This window comes from Pithys albifrons, chromosome 4 (genome assembly GCF_047495875.1).
Source record: "Pithys albifrons albifrons isolate INPA30051 chromosome 4, PitAlb_v1, whole genome shotgun sequence".
Classification (NCBI taxonomy): domain Eukaryota; kingdom Metazoa; phylum Chordata; class Aves; order Passeriformes; family Thamnophilidae; genus Pithys; species Pithys albifrons.
In genome coordinates, this window is record NC_092461.1 from 35,409,158 (window position 1) to 35,432,123 (window position 22,966).

At 40.5% G+C, this 22,966-nt stretch overlaps 1 long non-coding RNA gene across 2 annotated transcripts; it reads left to right on the forward strand.

Moving 5' to 3' along the window:
• Nucleotides 1-636: 636 nt before the first annotated feature.
• On the forward strand, nucleotides 637-18,230 carry LOC139670881 (uncharacterized). 2 transcript variants are annotated; one of them, XR_011697594.1, is made up of 3 exons: nucleotides 637-1,352; nucleotides 13,219-13,313; nucleotides 17,904-18,230. It is a non-coding gene; the product is annotated as an uncharacterized lncRNA (long non-coding RNA). The 2 variants fall into 2 exon arrangements; XR_011697595.1 differs by lacking the exon at nucleotides 17,904-18,230 and adding an exon at nucleotides 17,027-17,813.
• Nucleotides 18,231-22,966: the final 4,736 nt, after the last annotated feature.

Consider the following 22,966-nt stretch of genomic DNA (forward strand, 5'->3'; position numbering starts at 1 on the left):
GCAACCAGCTCTGGGGCTCTCAGCACAGGAGGGACATCAGCCTGTTGGAGTGAGTCCAGAGGAGGCCACAAAGTTGATTAGAAGAATGGAGCACCTCTCCTATGAGGAAAGACTGGGACAATTGGGATTGTTCAGAATGGAAAAGAGAAGGCTTTGGGATGACCTAATTGTGGCCTTCAAGTACCTGAAAGGTGGAGAGGGGCTTTTTATGAGGGCCTCTAGTGACAGAACAAGGGGGAATGGCTCCAAACTTAAAGAAGATAGGTTCAGGTGAGACATTAGGAGGAAATCTTTCCCTGTAAGAGTGGTGAGGCACTGCAACAGGTTGTTCACAGAAACTGTGGATACTCTACCTCTGGAAGTGTTCAAGGCCACGTTGGATGAGGCTTTGAGCAACCTCCCCACAGCAGTGGGTTAGGAATGAGATGGTGTTATGGGTTTAGCCAAGTAGGCCAAGAAGTTAGGCTTTAAAGTTCAGATTAGGCCTGGGGTTGTCAGCTGGCTTGAGCTGGGCTGAGCTAGCTAACAGCTGACTTCTTCTAGCCAATAATACTGTATTCCATACCATATTGCATCATCTCAAAAGGGGTAAGAGCTGGTGTGTGGGTGTAGCTTAGTCAGTTGCTTCACAGCTGTAGTCCCAGCAAGACACTCTGCCGTCCCAGAAGGGATGGGGAGGCCCAAGCCCAGAGCACCAGCTTACCATCATGTTATCTTAGGGAAGTAAGATGTTTGTTCTTAGCTTTTCTCTCTGCTTAAGTCTGTCTCTGAAGAATTGACTTCTCTAGAATGATTTGTAGTTAAAATTGTAGAATTTGTGTTTACTGGGAAGTGGGAAAGTATTTCTTGTTATACATAACTTGTGTAAGTGTGTGTTATATTGTAGTTTCCTCTTAATTTTCTCTTTTCTGTATAGATACATGTAGTTAGTTTCAGCATAAACCTGGTCTGAGGGGTTTTTTTTCCTCTCCTTCTTTTTCCCTTGGCCGGTTGGGGGGGGAGAGGAACCCCTTTCACTGTGTCCTAGACAGTTGGCATTTTGCCAGCTCAACCCAAGACAGATGGTTTTTAAGGTTCCTTCCTACCCAAACCGTTCTATGATTCTATGAATACAGAGGTGGCTGAGGCTGATCTTGTCACAAGTTTTGCAAATTTTGTTGTCTTTGGGGAATCCCAGGAGTCACTATCCATGTCAAGACTGACTGTGACCATAGTCAGGGCTCTGTGGGCTCAGTGCCATGCAGTGGCCGACATCTCTTGGGGCAGGCACTGCAAGCCAGGGCCCACTATCACAGGAGGAGTACCAAGTGAACCAACTGCAAACCAGAGCAGGTTTTGCTAAGGTATTTTAGGTAAGTACTTTTATGAAGATGTTTTAATAGATTCATACACTTTTTAAAGGAAAATTAAACTAGCAGGTTAAATAGTTTGACATTTGCAGTGAACACCAGTGTTAGATGAATCTCTCAGGTGCTGGTTACCTGGTTCCAGATGAGGTCACACCCCTGCTCACTTTCACTAGTAATCTTCCAACTGCTCACACACTGATTTTGGCTCATCAGAGTTCATGAAGTATTCCCCTTTTCTGATCCAATCCAGGGCAGGGTTTGCCCTAGGTGGTTCCATGTGTTTTCTCACATGGACCTGATTTATTAAGTGGAGCAGGTTACCCTGTGTGACTGATCTGGCTTATCAATATCTGATATTTCATTGGCCTGAGTTTGTTTTACAAACTTTATCAGGGTCTATGAAGATGTACTTATTGATGAACCTTATCAGAAAAATACCAGGTTGCTGACAAAGGTGTCTTCTGGAGATCAGCTTGCCCATGATTAAAGTTTTAAAATATGTACAGAATTTCTACTTATTTATTTTCCTAATAATCCCATGACACTAAGTTACAACTCAAAGGACCTTCAGTCCACAGAGTATGAAGGAAAAAGGGTGAGCAGTGAACAGCTTAAGCTTGCTATTGTAAATAGACTTGACCCTCCCAGATGACATTTAACACTCTCTCCATTTAAAAATAGATCGGGGTGTTAATTCATATCTTCACGGCTTTTCTGAGCTTGGAAAGTCTTTGGGTATTACTTTCCATCTGGCAAGGAAGAGAGGTGAGAGAACATGAATCAGAAAATCAGCATCAGGCACAGCTTTTCAGCGTGGTTTTAATTTTTATCTCCTTAACACTTTCAAGGTTGTATCACAACAAATTTAGCACAGGGATTGTTAGTATCATCAGGGATACTAGGTAAAAAGCAAAAAAAACCCAACAAAAAACAAAAAAAAAAAAGAAAAAGAAAACTAAAAAAGGAAAACCCTACCCTCCAATGATTAGAGCTGTTTTTCTCAAGTAATTAAACCAACCAACTCATTAGCATTAACCACACTACACATTCTAATGACCCAATTTATTTTAAACTACTGATCTGAGAAGATCTGATAAGGCTGCAGTATCCACATTCTAAAATAATTCCTAATTTAAAGCAGCTTTCTTGGCTGCCACATCGACCCATGTCCCATTACAATTGTACTTAGCAGACCAGTCCAGTTCATCATGAAGAAACTGAGAGAAATTGCAAGCTTTTGACTCAGTATTTTATGTGAATTTGATGAATTTATTTTAATTTAAATCTATCTAAAGACTGAAATTTCAAACTGTTATGGAAAATGAACTCTTTCCTTTATGTTAGAGATTGTTCTATGTCCCCAGGGCAGCATCTGGTAGATAATACAGTGTGTTGTGCTGGAATGTCGTTCATATGTATTTAAGAAGTAAACTGTAATTACAAAGGCAAAGCTTTGAGGATAATATCTTTTGACACAGCATTTTGGCTTTTTAGCATTTAACATCAGTCAGGTTTCTTGGCCCTCCTTGTTTTTAGCACTTCAGAGAAGGAACCACAGATACATTCCCGGTAATTTTATAGTGCACCCAGAAAGTGGGCCTGTTTACATGATGATGACTGAGCAATAAACTCATGCTCTGAGCCTCCAGATCCAGCCCAGGTGATATGCAAACCTGTGTGACTCCATCAGCACAATGTTAGCCTGATCTCTTTCTGCTTTGTGCCACCCTAAGATGGCCAAGGCCAGCTCAAAGCAGAGAGTGTTCACACCTTCACACAGCATCTAGTGCATCCATACATTGAGTGGAGTCACTGGCTGCCACACTGAAGTCTCCCTTTCCACAGAACTTCAGTGCTTATCAGTGAACCTTGTTAGGAGATAATTTTGGATTTAAATCAAATAAGCTTGATTTATCTTCAAAGACGAAGGTTACTTGCTGTGATCAGATGAGATGGCAGACACTTGAATTTCAGAAAAACTCCATTAAGTGAAAAATAAGCCTCTCATTAGTGAGGAATTTAGCTCAAAGCACTAAAAATCTACATCCTAGTATTGATTCTGGACACAGTAGACAGATTAATTTAAATGTTTACTGTACCTAATCTTTCTTTATGTGCATCTGGATGTTCCATAAACCAATTTACCTCAGGTATGGAAAGATGAAGCAGTAGAGATTCAAGCTATATATAACTTCTATGCAAGAGCATCAGAACATGACATTAATCTTCTTTCTAATTTCCTAAGCTCCCGTTTTTGTTGTACAAGGTGGCATCCCTCACAGCAACTGGGTGATTTATGTTGGGGAGGTTACACTCCACTATCTTTAATATTGGTGCAATAGCACATCCATCTTGAAACAAATTATATATGCAAAATTATTTATTCAGGACAGGCAGTGAATCATTAAAAAAAGGTCTTATTTCTGGATAAATACAGCATATCTGTCTTTGTCTCTCTGGTATCAAGTAAATCACGTGTCCATTATGAGTATATCCAGCCTGCCCCAAACAGACTGACTCTAAAGTCTTGTGGTGAAATACCTCTCTGAAATAGAATAAGAACTTGAAAAATAAAGGGAACTTATTCTCTTATTTCCACAATATCAAAACGGATATAAGAACCATGACATGAGTTCAAAACAGTAGAACCAACAAAATAATCTTATGTAGTCTAATCTGGTCTGACAGTGTCAAGGATGTTTATGTGGATTGTGTGAAGGGCACCGTTATGGTTTATCCTTATCTGTGTATTACCATCTTTATGTGTAATAATTAACTTCCTTATAACCCTGTGTTTTTGATAGACTTGAAACTTTCTTTGTTATTTCTCCTCAAATTGATATACAAGCTGTCAGCTGCAACTGCCTTAAGTTTCTTCTTGCTTATGTCTAGAAATGAACGAGGTTGTCTCTTTGCCTAAAGTCCAGAGACTAGGAGTTTTGTAGGATCTGACTGGGTTTACTGTTTTTTTCTGAGAAACATATAGGAGATCTAATCTCCTAAGGCTGCACTTGGTGAGAGGAGAAGGATGATGGAAGTCTAGTATTTTTTGGCTTTAAATTGTCAAGGGGAGTTTGGCACTAGATGATACTTAAGATTCTGTCCAACACAAACCTTTCTATGATTCTATGAAATGCTTTCTTCTACTAATAAGAAACACCCTGTAACACAGGAACATGAGTGGAAAATGAGGGAATTGCAGTGACAGGCATGCTGTGGTGGGAACAAGATACTTTGTCCCAGTTAGACATTGAGCTGGTTGGGTAGCTCTTCTGAGGCTCACACTAGAAGGGCTCATTCAAAACCACTCTTCCCTAGCTAAATTTTGATGCCATTGTGCATTTAAAAAAAGAAAAAAAGGTGCCTAGTAGAGGCTGGATACATGGTACCTGCTGCTTCTTCTCCAACTCGGGTCATTCACAAACAGTATTAGATTTCTCTGATGTGACACATAGCAAATACAAACCTGCTGCTTCACTGTCTTCTAGATGTTCACAAACAGTTTTATTACTTTGTATGCTGTTTTTCTTCCTGATACCGTGTGCTTGCAAGAAGGTCCCCCACAGTATAACAGCCTCTGTACTTTGAATTCCTCCATAGTGATAGTGACAAAGATAGCAGCTGACGTCATTGCTAAATACAGGGCAGCCATGACCATCTTTTTTTCCGCTTTGATTCATTTATTCTTGTGACAAGTTGGGGTCCTGTTTTGTGGCATCACTTCTCTTTCCTTTACAGGAGTTGCCTCAAGTATAAAATTCATGACTGTAGTAAGAAAAATCGATCAAAGCCTAATAACTTATTCAATAGTATAGACTAGTGCTGCCAGTGGAAATTGATACAGGGGTAATCAGAGTGTGTTAGACCCTATCCTTTCCTGAATTACATGAATGCAGCTCCTGATGTAGCAGAGGCAGTTTTGATACATCAGAATGCATACAAGAAAGCATGGGCCCAAATCTACTCCCATATTAATTTTATGCCAGGGTAATTTAATACATTTTAATGAGATGACTTTGCATTTGCACCAGTGAGAAAGATACAAGAAAAAGCTTAAAATCTTCCACAAATACCATTTTTTTATTTCTTTTTTTTTAATAGAAGGAAAAGCTATAATGTGGACAGTATAATTTTCAGCAGCATGATTCTTTTATTCTTTTTCTTTGTGGAAGGATGATCTACAATACCATAAATACAAATAATGGCCACTGAGTGAGGTTCATATCTTATATTGTCAAAAATGTACTGACCTGAAGACCAAAAAAAAGTAAAAAAGTAATAAAAATATTGATTATTATAACTTCAGTGGACAAGTAAATTAACTTTTTGTTATGAGAGCAGCCATGTAAAAGGGAAAGTTTCAGCCTGCACTATTTAGCTTTCTTTTGGTTTTGTTGCATTTTTTTTCTTTAACCTTCATCTGGCCTGCATCCTGAAGAAGATCGCTCTGTTAATAAGGTTACTCATTCAGCCCCTCTCACCTCCTGTAATTTACCTAAATTATGAAAGACAAATTAAGCCAGCTCAAAACAATATTAGCAGGCTGGTGCTACCATCATAATTAAGTCACAGCAGATGCAAAGGGACGATATAGACTTGGTTGTAAATATATCAAGTGCTTCTGATGGCGGTAATACATTTTATTAGGGGAAACTATCATCATTGTTATGATCTAAGGCACATTTACCCTTTTCTTGCCCTTCAGTCACCGGGTAGCACATAAGCTAAATTGAATTTCTGTATGTTAATGCTGTTTTCCTAGTTAACTGATATTAATATTACATTCTACATTATTTAGTGGTTACTCTTGCAGCTACTCTAGGTGCTGTCAATAGGGTGGAATTAATTTTTTTGAGAGGTATTAATGTCCTGCGCTGTTGTGTCGACAAGACTCTCATGCAATGGGCTCCACAGGAGACACAGGCTCAGCTCTGCCTGTTCTTCCTGTGAGCAGCCACCAGCCTCGGTGTCTTGAGCTGCATCCAAGCAGGAGTGGCAGCAGGGCTGTGGTGGAATAACAACAAGGCTGTGAGTACCACAGGGCACATCTCAGCTGGAGGGAACTGTGAACCTGAACAGGCAGTCCCTGGAGGCGTGCACTAATCACTTGGCTAACAGCAGGCCCACTGCTTCCTCCAGCCATAATTTTAAAGCAAGCAGCAGGACAATTGACAAAAATAGTGTTGTGTGGTTTAACCCCAGCTGACAACCAAGTGCCACACAGCCACTCACTCCCCACTAGTGGGGATAGGAGAAAAAATTCAGAAGGGTAAAAGTGAGAAAACTCATGGCTTGAGATAAAAATGAGTTTAATAGGTAGATCAAAAGCCACACATGCAAGAAAGTCAAAACATGGAATTCATTCACCACTTCCCATGGACAGGCAGGCTAGGGTCCATCACACACAATGGTGACTTGGGAACAGAAACATCATCCCTCTGAGCATTCCCCACTTCCTTCTTCCCCAGCTTTATATGCTGAGTATGACACTGTATGGTCTGGGATATCCCTTGGATCACCTGGAGTCAGCTGTCCTGGCTGTGTCCTCTCCCACTCCCTGTGCACCCCCAGCCTTCTCATTGGTAGGGTGGTGTGAGGAGCTGAAAAGACCTTGACAAGAAGTAAAAACAAAAAGCAGCCACTAATGAGCACAAGCCTAACTTACAGTCAAGCAATCAAGCCCCATGGCAAGCACAGGAGCCTGCGGATTAATAGCTAAGCAACAATAAATTTGGTGTAGCACATTCCAACTTAGAGCATCACAACATGTCCCAAGAAGGACTCTTGTGATTTAACCCCAGCTGACAATTAAGCACCACACAGACATTTGTTTACTTCCTCCTGGTGGGATGGAGGAGAGAATTGGAAGGGTAAAAGATGTGGAGTTGAATCTGAGGACTAAGGAGGAAGAGATATGTCTCCTCAAAAACTCAAATGTCATATTTTAACATGATGTCTTGTGCAAATGGATGGGATACATGGACTTGGATATCTCAAATTCCCAGATCAAAGAGAAATGTCAGTACTTGGTGATTCCTTAGTGTCGTCCTCTTTTGTGCTCTGCTCTAAGGCACCTCTCTCTCACTCTGCTTGTAGGACAACATCAGGATTAGGATGGGGCTTGAGCTTGACCAGGAAAGAGAACACAATATGCTGTTTATACTTGCTACATGCTATATATAGGGTTGCCACACATAGCCCAACTCTTTGGACTTTTATCAGGCCACCAGTGTGGGTGGCCGTCCTCAAAGATGTTGATGCTTTTCTCATTCCCAGAGGACTCTGGAGTGTACTCAATTCTGATATCCTTAATTTGATTTTAGCTCATTGGCTTTCTGTGCTACCCAGCCTACACATCTCTGCTTGTTTACACTTGAGACAGAAAATCAGCTCAGAAAAACAGGACTCTTTTCCTTAGCTGGGAGCATCAATCAAACCAAGCAAGGGAAATTAAGTGGAAATGGAGTGTGACATCTGGGGAAAAGCTTTCCTTTGATCTTTTTTGATATTGTTGGTTACAGCTAAGGGGGAAAACACTTCAGAATTCCTTCATTACTCTTTGGTATGTGAAGTAATTGTTTCAGATAGGGATAGTGGTTGAATTGTCTACATCCTGCAGCCTACACTGGGGAACAACATTGTGATGTTAATATAGCACAAACCACAGAGGACAGCTTATCTATCTGTTGGAAGAACTTAGTTAATAGACTCATGTTCATCCAGACCTAATATTACCTATAAATAGTCCAACAAATTTTAATTATGTCAGAGAGGCTGCAAGATAAAGACACGATTGGAATAGTGTAGACACTTTCCATTTTACTCTTTCTCCTATTTAGAATGCTCTGCTAACTTGCCCGTATACCATATCTGCTGGATTAAATATGAAATACATAAATTTTACCTGACTAGTTAGCTGTTTAGTGTTATCTGTGGAGAAAGATAGGCCTACTGTCTCTAGGGATTATCTGCTGAAATGCAGGTCTGGATGGCTTGTGGTTGCAATTACATCCGTCTAAATATTTTGGCTGAAGCCACCAGAAATGAACTAACCAACTTCAGAGAATGTTTCTTTTTGGTTTATTGCCTCATTTTGTTTTATGATTGTAGCCTTCATAGCCTGTTGTTTGTATTCTGGCTTTCCATTTTGGTGTGCCTACTACTTTGGCTAGTTGTGTCATCACTTACACTATAAACCCCAGGGGATCTATCCTCATATGAAATTTGTGAGCCTCCAGAACAATAATAAAAAGCTTGATGCATATGTAAACAAATCAGTTTGCCCTTTTTTAATGTAAAAAAGGGAAATCTTAAAACTGAGAGCGTAAATTCCCACCATTTTCTCAGTTGAAAACCCTCTGTAACCAGCCAAAGGAGCATTTCACCAGGTAAAGTCCATACACAGACCAAGTGTACAAGCTTCTGCTCCAATCAAGAATAGCCCTTAAGAGTAAGGAGACACTGCAAGAGTGAAGAGCTGGGGCACTGACCCCGTGTGACAATTCCTGTTCAACATATAATCTCACAGACCAGAGGGAATGAATACATTGTGAGAAAAGAAGAGTGATGAAGGAGAAAAATATAGTTTTCCCTGAATAAAATGCAAGTTTTCTCAATATATCTGTCCCTTCCCTTCTCCCAAGAGCATAGATCTCTATCAGATCTTTCCTGAACCTAATTTGATTCCCAGCAGTCCTCCATGCCTGTTCCTCTGGAGGCCTTCAATGTATGCACATATTCCAGTTTTCGTTTGCTGTGTCTGTGCTTTCTATTTTTCAAAACTAATAGATGAGTCTGATGTTTTATGTTATTTTATATTCTGGGGAAGTTTTCCAGCAAAAACCATCTGAAAAATTGCAGTATGGAGCTGTAACTCACTCACTGCAGGTTGTCCCATGGAATTGGAGCCCCGAGATTTTCTCCATATGCACCATGTATAGCAGAGATGGCAAATGCACTCAGAGATGAAAGAGAATTACAACTTTTAGCCATGATCTGTAGTCTTCATCTGTAAAGTTTGAGCCTCATATTACATGCACTAAACAGACTCTCTTTAAACTAAAGATAGACCAGTTGCTCATGCAAATATACCAAGTGGAGCATAGCATTACAGTAACTGCATTTACAAATTATGTGAGTGTGCCAAAGCCTTTGGGGAAAGTTCTTTCCTCCCCCTACATTAATCTTAAGATTCAAGGCTCCATTGATATGAAGGGCTTGTTCACACCTCAGGCTCCTTGTGACAGCCCTCCATCAATTCAGGTTGGAATGTTGCCCTGGGAAACAGGAGAAGGAGGAGTGGACATTTGCCCACGATTCTCCAGATGGTGCCCCTGGTATAGCCATTCACATCTGAGTGGTAAGTGAATATAAAAGGCCCTCAAGTGAAATGGGAACATTTTACACCTTTGTTCTGATATTATTTGTATGAGAGGAATGACAGCATTAGTATAAAAATATAACTTAGAAAATACAAACAAACAAGCAAAAAAAAATGTTATTCTTAGGAATGCAGTGCTTAAAGAAGTGATTAAGGCTACAACACAAGCTTGATGTTATGGTTTGTCCCACCACCTTTCTGCTAATATTTATATTTGAGAACTAAAAATCTTATTGCAATGCAAGTAGTTACACAGAGAAAAAACCCAACCACCTCATAAAACACTTTACTGCCTCCAGAACTTTCTGGTGTTAAAACCAGAGAACAGCTGGTAAAGGGGAAGATGGGAATTCAACTTCAGAGGAGGAAAATGCCACATCATCAAGAAGGTGTTCTTGATGAATAAGATATAATGTGGTATAAGGAATTCAGATATGATTTCAGCAGGTACGTTTCATGTTTTATTGCAGATCTGTGATGTAGATGGATGCCTAAATAAGGCAAATGTCAGAAGATCCATCTCATCTCAAAGATAACAGAGAAACTAAAAAAAAAAGGATAGGTGCAGTTGAATAACCTGTACCAGGCTGATATAACTGAACCTATTTCAGAGAGCCTCTGCTAGGACATTTTCAACATAAAAATGAGCAGTTGGACTTGATAGGAATTTCCTTGCCCTCATGTCAGGAGCGAAACTTCTGATCAAGGGGATATGACAATATCCAAAAAGCTCTGCAGCCCCCTTTGCTCCTGCTGTCGAGTTAAAGGGAGCATAAGACACTCACCTGGCAGAAGAAACGGCTAGGAACTATTAAGGATGAGAGCAAACTTGCAGACATTGAAAAGGATTAAATAGAAGCATGAGGGTTATTGCAACGAAAGCCAAATGAGATCTGCAGCTTTATGACACATTCTCTGGGTGATAGGATGCTCTAATAGATCTTGGAGGAGATAAGGACAGAAAAAAAGAGATGTCTGTAGTAAGTAAATCTGTCCCTGGGGTGCAGATGAGCAAATCAGTTCTTTTGTGAAGCTCTGTGGCAGCAAGAACTCATGAATGGTGGATGGAATAGCTAGTAGGAGGAAAACTATCTACCAGGTGGATGCAACGAGCCCTGCACTGGGCTGTCAGGGCAGTGTCAGCCTGGAAGTGACATTATTAGCAACTGCAAAGGGTGAGGGAAGAGACTTGTCTTCTGCTGAGCTGGGGAGCAGCCAGGGCAGCAGGGGTGGGATGTTTCTTGACTAAGTACAGTGTTGGGAATGCTGCTGCAGCAGTATAACAAGTCAGTATTAAGAGATGTCAAGAGGACACTTATTAATGTAAATCTCCTCTTAATAAATTCAAGGAAGCTGCAATATTATCCTCTTCTAGGTGAGTGACTGAACAAATGTGACACTGAGAACATAAAGAGGATTGTTTTGTTGAGTCAGTACAGGAAACTTAGACAAGAAACCCTGTGATTTCAGTCCCAAGAAGGGAAAAGACATAAATTTAAATGCATTGTATCTGCCTTTCCCTCCCAGTTCCCATGCTTTCTTTTTCTCCCAGCCTCTCACTGGCAGCACTGGCACAGGGATAACAGCACAGCTTTGCTGTGTCTGTATCAAAGAGGCCTTTGCTATGGACTTCAAGAGCAGAAGGGTCAAACCAAACTGTGCTACCCACAAAGCTGAACCCAAGGCAGGATCCTTCTGTTTCCCTGGGTGTGTGTGAGCACTTGCAAGGCACAGAAAGCAAGATGCCAAGAGCAACAGGGGGAAAAGTATGGCACAGAAAGACTATCTTCATGGATGATCTTTGGGAGTGACTCTGTGTTTGTGTGTGTGGCTCAGCTTCGCGAACGAAGATTTTGGGAAGGGCTGTCCCCATGTGGGTGGGGCCTTCCAGCCTGCGCAGTGGAGTTTTAGGTGAGGCACAGCATGCGCAGAACTGGCCCCACTGTTTAAGTCCTGAGGTTCATCTGCCACGGCCGAGTGAGCTTGGACAGTGACATTGAAGTCCTCAGGACTAGAACCTACAGCACCCGGCATTTCCCAGGAGGTCTCCCATCCAAGTACTAATCCGGGGCTGACCCTGCTTAGCTTCCGAGATCTGACGGGATCGGATGTCAGGGAGGCATTTAACTGCATTTAACTGAGAGTGACTGTATACAAGCATCAGTCAGACAAGAGGAGAAAATGAGCAGAGGACTTGCGGCTGCATGAAGGGTGATTTTGTGCCAGGGTAGACAGGGAGGGAAGTATTTGCTGATGTAAAGAAACATGACAAGGAATTTCAGCTGGCCTGAGCCTTGGGGAAAGTGTGAGAACTGTAACAAGTGTCCTGTTTGGTCTCATTAAACTAGAAAGCTCCAAGCTCTGTGGCACAGGTGTGCTGACACATTGCTGTTATCTATAGCTCTGGGATGGCTTTTTCCCGGAGTTAGGTGGAAACAGAAAGTAGAAAGTGGACAACTTTTGGCTCATTCTAGGACAGGCCACCTCCTTTAGGAGCTGGCCAGGATGCAGGACATGTGTGGACTCACAGGACATGGGAACCAAGAGCACCTCACCAGCTGCAAACAGCACACATCTCTGGGCAGCATCCTGGGGCTCTGAGGGTACATTGTACTTGGGAACTGGGGCATGTGGTTGAAACATATGATTGTCCTGCATCAGATATGCTTGGAGCACTCTGGACATTATTTTGTCTGCAAAGACCCACATATCCCTGTTTCAGAGTGCTTTTGTGCAGCCAGACCAGCCAAGAGAGTTTGTAAATGCACTAGTTATAAACTCAGCTCAGACTGTGTCCAAGCAGTTCAGAGTGAGCTGTAGGTTGTCATATAAAGATTCAAATACACCATCTAATTAATATCAAGCAAATTTTTCTCTCCAGGACAAAAACACTAAATAAAAGCTGCTGCAGTGCCTGAGGTACAAAGCAGACCAGTCTCTCAGAGATTTTTCTAATTGGCAGAAGGTGATTAAACAGAGAGCAGGAGGACAGGAATTGCCCCAGGTGTTAAATACTTAAAACTGGTTTGTGCCATTGTGAGTAAATGGAATCGATGCTCTGTATCATTATTTAAACACTGTAATTAAATTTGGAAATTCAGGTGCTTAATGTTCCCTCCGGCCCACAGCCAGAAAAAATTGCGGTCAAAGGAAAGGGGCCCAATAAACCAGGAAGGAAGCTGAGGTATGCTGCAGATCAGAGGAGAAATTAGTCCCGAGCTACTAATTGAAATCAGTGGACTTAAAGTGATGCTCAGTCAATCTCAGGGAGCTGACAGAGTATTGCTTTCATTTTGTTGTCTTGGAGCGATGTTTTCTGGCACTCTGTGCTTCCACCTTGGGTTGCTTCTCCATCATCTCTGTTGAAGTGACCACTGTGCTACCTTGGGGAGGATTTTGCAGTGATGTTTACCAGGGAAGGTTCTTGTTCTTCATAGCATCAGCCAAAGCACAGCTACGCTAAAAAAACAACTCTTTACACTTCCACAGGTAGATGAGAGAGACGGCACTGCTTCTAGTGATGAACTCCAGCTTCAAGAAGAAGGACCTACTCCTATGCTTGAACAGATGGCCACAGCTCTCAGGTGACACTTGAGCACCTTCCTGCATCTCCTCAGCAAGGGACAGCACGACTCACTCTTTGACACCTCTGCACATCAGTCCTCTGTGGTTCTGGGCTGATTATGTAGATAAGGGCCACAGAGGATGCCTGACATGGTCTCAGCCCAGTGCTTACAGCTTAGAAACTAGCAGGCTTGGTCTAAAGTATGCTATTCTAATTGAAGCAATTTTTGTGCCTTCTCTAGGTGGATGTACTTGTAACAACAGGCTGAATAGGGATTATTATGTCACCTTCCCTGGATATTGCCTTCTGGGTCATCCATTTCCCTACAAAATAGGAATATTGAGTTCATGTCACAGTTTTAATAAAACAGAGTGGAGGCATGATGGTAATATTTTTGCCTCCATCATCTACACAGGATAATAATGTTGGTTCCCCACCAGTAGCCTAATAGCTGGGACCTGATGCCAAGGCAATCTCCACAGTAAAAACAGACTTTGATCATCAAGGCCAGCTGGATGTTCCACCTGTAATGTCTTCAAAACAAGAAAAAGAAATTTTCTGGAAGTTACTGTTAGGTGACTTACTGAGCTCAGCATAGAAGTGAAAGAGTGGAAGGTGCCTGACAGTAGGATAAAGTCAAACTAACCAATCAAACAGTCCTGTCCAGTCCTCATCTGTGAGAATCTGAGTCATTGGTGCAAACAGTTTTTGCAGCCATTGAATTTGTGATTCAATGCTAGATTTATTTATTTTTTATTTTGGTTTTATTTCAAGGTTAATAGCTAAAGATAATTCGTGCTAAGGTTTTAAAAGCAAACGTCATATTATGTATAACCCCAGGACAGAAAATTATCCAATCATATTTATGATACTGTGCCTCCCATTTCTTGAAAAAATGTGGATCAAGGTTTGTAAGAGGATTTCTTATTTTCATCTAATAAATTTTAGGGTCAAGGTCAATAATTTGTCATTGACTATGTTTTTAACCATTTTGAAGAGCTTAGACAATTGGGAAGTTAGTGGTTTTCAGTGTGTTGTCTTGCTAACATTTCAGAGAGGTAAGTGTCCTCATTCAAGTTGCAATTTTCTTAGCACATTTTTTAACAGGTATGTCTGGTTTTGGCAATCTACTCTAGGGGAAAAGAAAATAAAGATCAAAGAAAATTACAATGTGAATTGCAAAAAGATACAGTTCTCTAAAGATGAGATTGCCTACTGGAGATGATCTTTAGACCAGTTGCAATGGAAAGTGCAAACAACCTTAATGTAAAATTAGGCCCAAGTCTTTTTCAGATGTTCCTTTATCTAAAACAAACAGCATGAATAGCTCATTTACACCACTACCTTACTTCACAACCAGAGCCACTGAAATTAGCAACAAGAATGTGAAATTCAGTCTCTAAAGCTTTTCCAGAGGTTTTCAAGTCTGCAGGATGATCAGTAAACCTGCAGAACTGGCATAGACTTGGGTGCAATTAAGACTTTGAAATATCAAACTGATAATTATCAGGCCTTGATTGGTGTTATCTCCTGAGTATGAAGCTTATATTTCAAGTTTTGTTCTCATTAATTTCACTAAATTATTCTCATTGCAGTTTCTTTCAATAGAGTAATAACTATGGCATGCAGATCTATGAATATCTCAGTTTATTGGAGGAGACACTAATGAATTTTGGGGCATATTAATTAACCCAATGATCTTTTTACATTGCACAGGCTCAAGAAAATAAAAGAAACCTGATTTTCCAATGTAATTTTCCAACTGGTTTAAATAGATATACATACATTATTTACACAAATGCAGACATTTTTAAATAGTGAGATGGTAATTCTTGCATCGTTGTAGTACAGCCTAAACAAAAGACATCCTTGGGACAAACAACAGCCAGACTCTTGCTATGTATTAGAAAAAAAAAGCAACTTTATGGTCAGTTTAATGCAGTTTTGTGCTTATGTTTGTCTCAGGTTCTGAAAATTTAGCTTCCAACAGCAGGAAAACTGACAAGCTTAAACAGTAAACTTTGGTCAACAGAGGCTGAGACAAAATCCCATCACTAAGGACAAGTCTCGTTGATGTTCAGCCATGCTGATTAGCTGTCTCTGATTCCAAGATAAAGATGGACTTTAAGATGAATGTTATTACTTCATGTTGAAACCCTTTGTTTCGTTCCCCCCATGTAAAATCCCTGGAACAGAAAATATTAACTAATTGTGCAACGTAGCCAAAACTTGTATAATCCCCCAGTTAACATATGTTACCATAATCCTTCCTCCCTATTAGCGTGTGCTGTCATGGGAGACCTTAAATTGAGTATTGAGAGTCAATGAAGTATTCCAGTTTTCATCCCCAGGACTGAGATCATTATTATTGACCTTCACAGAGAAATAGAAGTAGGGGGTTTTGTCTTTCATAGCAATACTTACACATATGACTGGTGGAAAACTGAGAGATTAAGTCTTTTGTTGCACAGGATAAGCAGAGAGAAGGTGGGATGTTCCATTCTCAAGGAATGTGATCTTGGAGGTCTTTCCCAACCCAATCGATTCTATGATTCTGTGATTCTATGGTTGCCTGTGAATGTAGAGTCCTGGGAATTGTCCACCAAGGATCAGTGCTTCTAGGGGTTCCCAGCAATGGTGGCTGTGCTAAGCAAGACCTCCTCAACCTTCTCCTTGAAACAATATTGTCTTCACAGCATCTGCAGGCAAAGACTTGCTGACATGCCCATTATATCTGCCAGACCTTCTGAGATTTTGGCTGTTTTGGGCTGAAACCTTTGGGACCACAAACCTATGAATTATATCATTCACCTGCGATGGAGGAGAACTAGTTTCTTTAAAAAGAACAGTGTTTTAGAAAACAATGTGGATGGGAATTAGCAGGCTTGGGAAACAGCACTCCAGAGGGTGCCAATGCCAGTTTACTTCTATATTTGCAGGTTAAGGCAGTAGGACACATATGTACTTCCTCAAGTTATGGCTGCTCTTCTGAAGAGTGCTTTAAGACCATACTTTATATTTAGGAGATATTCCTAAATATAATTTTTTTTTTAATTTGGCAAGGGCCATACTGGAGGAAGGCTAAACAGCTGTCTAGCCTGGCACAGGCACACATGGGGCTGCATTTGCTCTGCAAATAGAGAGCTTCTATTACCAGCCCCTGCTGTCTGGCACATTTCATATTTATTAATACTACAGGAGAAAAAATAACAACATGAATTTTGGGTTTATTTTAAAATAGGTGTCCAATTAGCTACTGGCTGCTATTTTTTTTCTTAGATATGCTTTTGGGAGATTAATGATAATGAAAAATTGTTGAATCCCCTTTATCCCAAAGAACATACATTCCAATACTTTAGATCCAGCTCCATAACCCATGACATACTGTTGGATGCTCTACTGCTTTCAAGTATAATCCTCATGTCTGTTTTGGGGGAAGGAGGGCCTGTTTGCTTTTGTATATCTATGTCTGCTTTTATCCACATGTAATTTATGCTGTGCTTTCAACTGTTGAGTTAACTTGCCTTCTGTACATATTCCACAAAGCAAACAGGGTTTATAAGTCAGTTCTACAAACTTTGAAGAGTTTTCTACTTTTCTGAATTGTTTGATGGATGACATGTATTTGTGTAAGAAGCTGTGGTGTGCACGTTTTCACAGACCATGCTAAATTGATTGGAAGTAGGAAGCTTATAATACCACTGTGAACACAAGTATCTGCTGTGTTTGCAGGCTGACAGTCACAACAATCAACTGAAGCAAAACACGTGCTGCCGAAGGGGAAGTTGTCTGCTGACAGTCGGCTGCTGTATCACAGCAGGAAGAAGGGAGGCACTGCACTGTGCCCTCTCTTTGTGACAGAGGCAGGGACCCTAAGGATAGCTGTCTGTAGACCATTTCTTGAGCTGAAATGTCCACTTACAGAGCTTCAGTTCACTCTGCTTCAATTACTTTCATTTAGTGCCTTTTCTACCTCTGCCAGAGACCTTTCTTCTCCGAAAAACCAAGGATAAAAAATCGCTGTCCACTGTAACCAGAAAGCTAAGGGATATAGCCCAAGGGTGGCCTCACACCTTCACTTTAGCTGCCTTTGGCTGCAACCTTCACATCAGTTTTTCTCATATTTTTGTTTCAGTCATACAGCCCTGACCTTCTAACCCTCCAGAATGTGGGTAGAAACTCTTCATATCACGCTCTACAAAATCTCTCTGCAATTGAAGTAGAAACTCAGATGTTAATTGCACTGAGATGTATGAGTCTGGAAGAACATTCTTTTTCTTAACAAGTTCTGGGTATTTGATCTCTGCACGACTAGTGATGAAATCCCACTCTCACAGCTGTGATGGTAGATTGCTCTACCAAAGGGCATCTCTTCAGTAGAATTATTTTTAAGAACACTTTCAACTCCTGTCCCATATGTTGACCACACTTGGGAGAGGCTTGGCTGTGCAATGGGCTTTTCATGCCAGATGAAATGGCAGATCTCTGAGGAGTGAATTATTCATACTGATGCTGTGACCTTTCATTAATAAAGTCAGTTTCGAAAATAAATTTAATCCTATTTAATGTCTCTCTTGCTTTTTCTGAACATCTTTCTTTTCAATTTCAGGAACACACAGATCCGAAAACTTCAATGTGAATTCCTGAGAAGAGTCTCTTTTCTTTTTTAATCATTCCCCAACCTTTTTTGTTAATAAGTTCAGGAAATTAAGAAAAGTTCTTATACTGCTTTCACAAAACACATCAGTAATTTTGCCTTCCACGGAAGACAGTCACTGTAGCCATATGCAATGAAATTTCCTAGTATATCCTGCTAATTATGTGCCAATTTTTTAGGGAAATTATTTTTCCAATTCCTGAATTGTAGCACAAAAAATACAATACTGATTTATTTTTACAGATATTTTTCCTCTTCTACAACTAAGATCTGTTTCATTCCCAAACTTCTCTCAGCTCTTTAATACTGAAGAGCTCTTACATTCTTATTAGTAAATAAAAGATCTATAAATTTCACCCTCTTCCAAGTGTATTGCATTTTTCAAATATATGAATTATCTCAGTGTCATGATTTTTATCCAAATTTAGATTACTTACCTTGTTTAAACTTCCTAATGCAGCACAAGGCTTTGCTTACATGCCTTTCTTCTTACATTTTCATTTGCAAACAATGAGATTTTAAATTACCTCCTCATCTCCCAGTGTGCAGAGTGTCTTTTAAATGATAGCAAACATATCTTGTGTTTCATCTAATTAAACCACACTCAGCTGAGGATGTGCTTCTGTTTTATCTTTCTTTGTGCAGTGATATTCTTTTCTTTGCAAGGTTTTCTGGGTCACCTTTCCTTAGTGCTCTTAAAATACTGCATAAATTCAGGAAAGAATAGTAGGACAATTTATTCTGGGAGTCCTAGTTCACTGTTTCAGATGGGGTCTGATCCCATGCTCAGTGAAGTCAATAGAAGAAAGCCTTGTGATTTTTGATTAAACCTTTTGATTAAACCTGATACATTCAACATGGTTGTTCTCAAACCTTTTAGATCCAGACATCCCCTTTCTTCTCCTCTTCAATAACTTAAGCATGGGCAAGGGCCAAAGGAAAGTTAGGTTTTACATGACTGCTACAGAATACAGATCTTTCAATGAAGAAAAAAAAAGAGGAAGAGAAACTCAAAACTGTACAGGTTAGATATAAAGACCTTGAGACTCTGCTTCTCTCCTACTGAGAATACAACTTCCTCCTTGCCATAGAGCCTCCACTTTCAAATCTCTCCTGATTTGAGAAACAAGAGTTGGCTTTACTCCTATCTTCTTCATGGATATCACTGAATCATTCAGGTGGAACAAAGATCTTCCCACCCTCTTGAAAAGCAAATGCACACACATCCCACCTCTCAAGACACAGTCTGTTATCAAGAGCAATTAGTCTACCTTTTTCCAACTATTATAAATGAAAGTGCTTAAGTGCATACAGCTTTCTACCCATCTTCACAGCCTGAATTTAATTGTAGACTGCTGTCTGGAAAGAGAATAGAATTGTTTCTAAGGGACCTACTCCACCCACAACTGTTATTTTATTTTACTGCAGGCAGCACTGCTCTGACTCTAGTTAAGATTATGGAAAAGGTGGCTGGGTTCAGAAAGGGGAACTTGATTATCACATTTCTGGATTTTTAGGTATCTATGTACAAGACACTTTCCTCCTTTCTGAATTATTTGGCATTCAGAACTCATAGAAAGTTTGGGTATTGTTAGCTGTCCAGAAACAGAAGTCACAGAGGTCCATGTGCTGTGCAGAGGTCTCAAACTTAGCCAATAGGGTGAATCAAGGAAAGGCTTAAAGTCTTTGACTTTATAGCAATCTTCAGTGGAGATTCCTCTGTGATATACACCTTGCAATGCTCCTTAATTACAGAACAGCCTCACTTGGAAGGGACCCCCAAGGGTCATTGAGTCCAACTGCTGGCCCTGCACAGGACAGCCCCCCTTAAGCACACCATGTGCCTGAAAGCATTGTCCAAACACTTCTTGAACTCTGGCAGACTTAGCACTGTGACTAGTTCTCTGGGAGCCTATTTCAGAAGTGTGACCAGGCTTCTTGCACATTTAGTTAACCAAGCTAAATTTCTCTTTTACTCTGGTGAGAGTGGAGAGCTTTCAGCTCCAGTTTCAGTTCCTAGTGCTATACCCCAAATCAGTAAGTCCTTGGAACAGGGTACAGGACCATTGAGTGAAAGGATCTTTCCCAGAAGATAAAGCTAAGAATGAAAATCCTTACAGACCATGGTCTTCTTGATCCTTCATGAGCTTCTATATGACACTTGGATGGGAGTCATAACACTGCCTCTTCTAGTCACCTTCTGTGAGGACCTACTTCCAGTGTTTAGTAGACACAGTCCAAGCATAATTATGGGATTACCTAAGGTCTTGGCTATGGAGGCACCCCTGTATAAATCAGAACTGTACTGGAGGGCAAAACCTTGTCCCTAGGGCACCTGCCAACTTGATGGAATTTGAGGCAGGAGTTCAAGCTGAAAGAGCTGAAATTTTATGTTAGAGATAGTTGAGAGCAACAACTCTAAGCAGCTTTTCCTGGTTCAGACACCTGAATTCACAGAATCATAGGATGGGTAAGATTGGAAGGGACCATAGTGGTTCATCTGGTTCAATCTCCTTGATCAAGCACATTTCACAGGCTTGTGTTTAGATGATTCTTGAATATCTCCAATGAAGGAGATTCCACACCCTCTCTGGGCAATCTGTTCTGATGCTCAGTCACCTGCATAGTAAAGAATTTCTTCCTCATTTTCAGATGGAACTCCTGTGCGCCAGTTTCTGCCTCTCATCCTACTGCTCAGCACCCCAGAGCAGAGCCTATCTCCAACCTTTTGACACTGCCTCTTCAGATAGTTACAGACATTGATAAGGTCCCCCCTCAGTTGTGTCTTGCAAGGCTGAATACGCCCAAATTCCACTTGGTTTGAGGTATGTGTTGTTCATGTTCAGAACCTGGCTCTGGGCATTTAATTCCTTCTTATAAAATAGCCAAGTATGAGGTTCCAACACCTTTCCTTGGACAAACTGGTCCCAGATGTACTCAGCATGCACATTTAAAATGGAAAATTTGTTTCTATATCTGTGCAAAAATTAATGAATTTTCTTTAAGTGTCTGGTTTTGGAAACTATGTTGTAAAGCTTACATGGAGCAAAAGCTTCCACATCAGTGATTTAGAAAAGACAGAAAAAGGCCCAGAAAATTGCTTGAAGCGGAATAGTTTCTGGTGTCAAGATACTGTGAAGCATAAATATCAGCAGAAGAATTTGTTTTATTTATATATGTTTTTTGAAACAGACATGGAGAGACGTTCCTACGATGCTTGTACCAAATGCAGCACTATTCTCCTTTGCACTTGGTCTGATTCAGTATTCACTTGATCTTTTTGCACTGAATATGCAGCCAGTGCATTGAGATTAATTTTGACATAAATTGGCATATCAAGTAGTCATAAGGAAACCTCAAAAGTTTCATGGGAGGATCTGCAGTCTATTCCCTATTCCCTGCAGTTATTCACTCCTTTTCAATAGTGTTAGGGAGACAACTTAGTCAACTATGTATAGCACCATCATCAAGGGAAAAAAAATAGAGTACAAAACTTGGTCTTTTCAGAACTGACTCATTCAGGTCTCAATACCACTATTTGAGCTTCTTAGCTTTGGTGGAACCTAATTTGTAAAGCAGTTAAAAAACTCAGGGAAACAAAACATCCTTGCATTCTGCTCTGAAGTTCCCAACTTAATTCACCAGTGATTGCTTTATAAATGAATATATGAATATTGATATTCATATGTTTGCTTGATGAAGCTATTCACACCTTTTCAGAATTCTGCATTTTAAAAAATATACTCCCTTTTGTACCTTCTTTGGAGTTTATCATCTCGGCAAAGAGCACATTTAGAGCCTGCTCCTTCATTGTGCTGAGTGCTCTACTTCAGTCCTGAGTGCCCTTGGTTTGGTGAGCTCAGGGACATTTGTGAAAACCTGATCATGCTCAGCACAGTAACAGAACATCCAGTTTCTTTGCTCTAATCCTTTGGTCCTTCTGTTAAATAGTTGGATAATTTTAGCTTAGACAATACTGTTTCAAATCACTCACCTTTTACGAATTTTATCTCCCCCCTCAAGGCTATAGAGAAATGGTATCTGATGTTATTTGTTGTCAAGGTAGGTGCTAGAAAGTTCATCCACAGCTTAGCGTGCATGGCCCAACTCCCATCTGCCAGGGTCTGTAAATACAAGAGCATGGCAAGACCCACACTGGAAGATGCTTTCATATTTTAATCAAAGGACAAAATTCAGAGGCAGCTTCATTGCAAACTGTGACTGAACTATACCTCCTGATTAATTTCCCCCAAAGACTGCAGACTCTGCAGGCACAGCTACTCCTTTCTCTTGGGATCTGTCTCAAAGCTACATGTACAATGCTCAAAACTAAAGAACTGAGTGAGAGTCTTGTCATTAAAAGTTCTGGAAACAAAACATGCTCAACAGATTAATCTCTGTCCTGAGAGGATGCAATTAGTGGGGCTACAAAGTTCCTGTTATGGATTTATGCATCTAACACCAGCATGAGGATAATACAGTCATGGAGCTTCAGTATCTCTTCATTTGCAAGATTTATTCTTGGCTGCTGTATTCCTGTTTCTAGGATGAACTGGGGTTTTGAAGCAACTGAACTGGACAGTGATATCAGTTCTTTCTGTCTTCAAGGATTCAGAGCTCCCAAGCTCGTCATCTTAACCTTGGATGATGTTCTGTTTCCATATTTATTATCTCTTGCCCTGAGCTTGGCTGGTCTATAATATGAAAGGGGACAACATGTTCTAGGCTTTAGCTGTCGAGTAAAGAAATGTTTTCTGGGTGTTCATAGCTGGGCAGATGCATTCGATACTGAGTTAGGTTTGAGTATGTGTTTTGCACTGGTTCAGGCTATCTGAGGACATTTTTCTAAAATATGAGCACCTCTTTGGAGTAATCTGAGTCCATAAGTTCATTTTGTGGGGGGCTTGCTTGCCAAAAAGCTGTCAGGTGATAATTCCTGGCTGAGCCTGAAATGGTGACTTGGTGAGCTGGCTCCAAACCATTGGTTTGTTCTTCCAGGTAGAGGTAATTCTGTG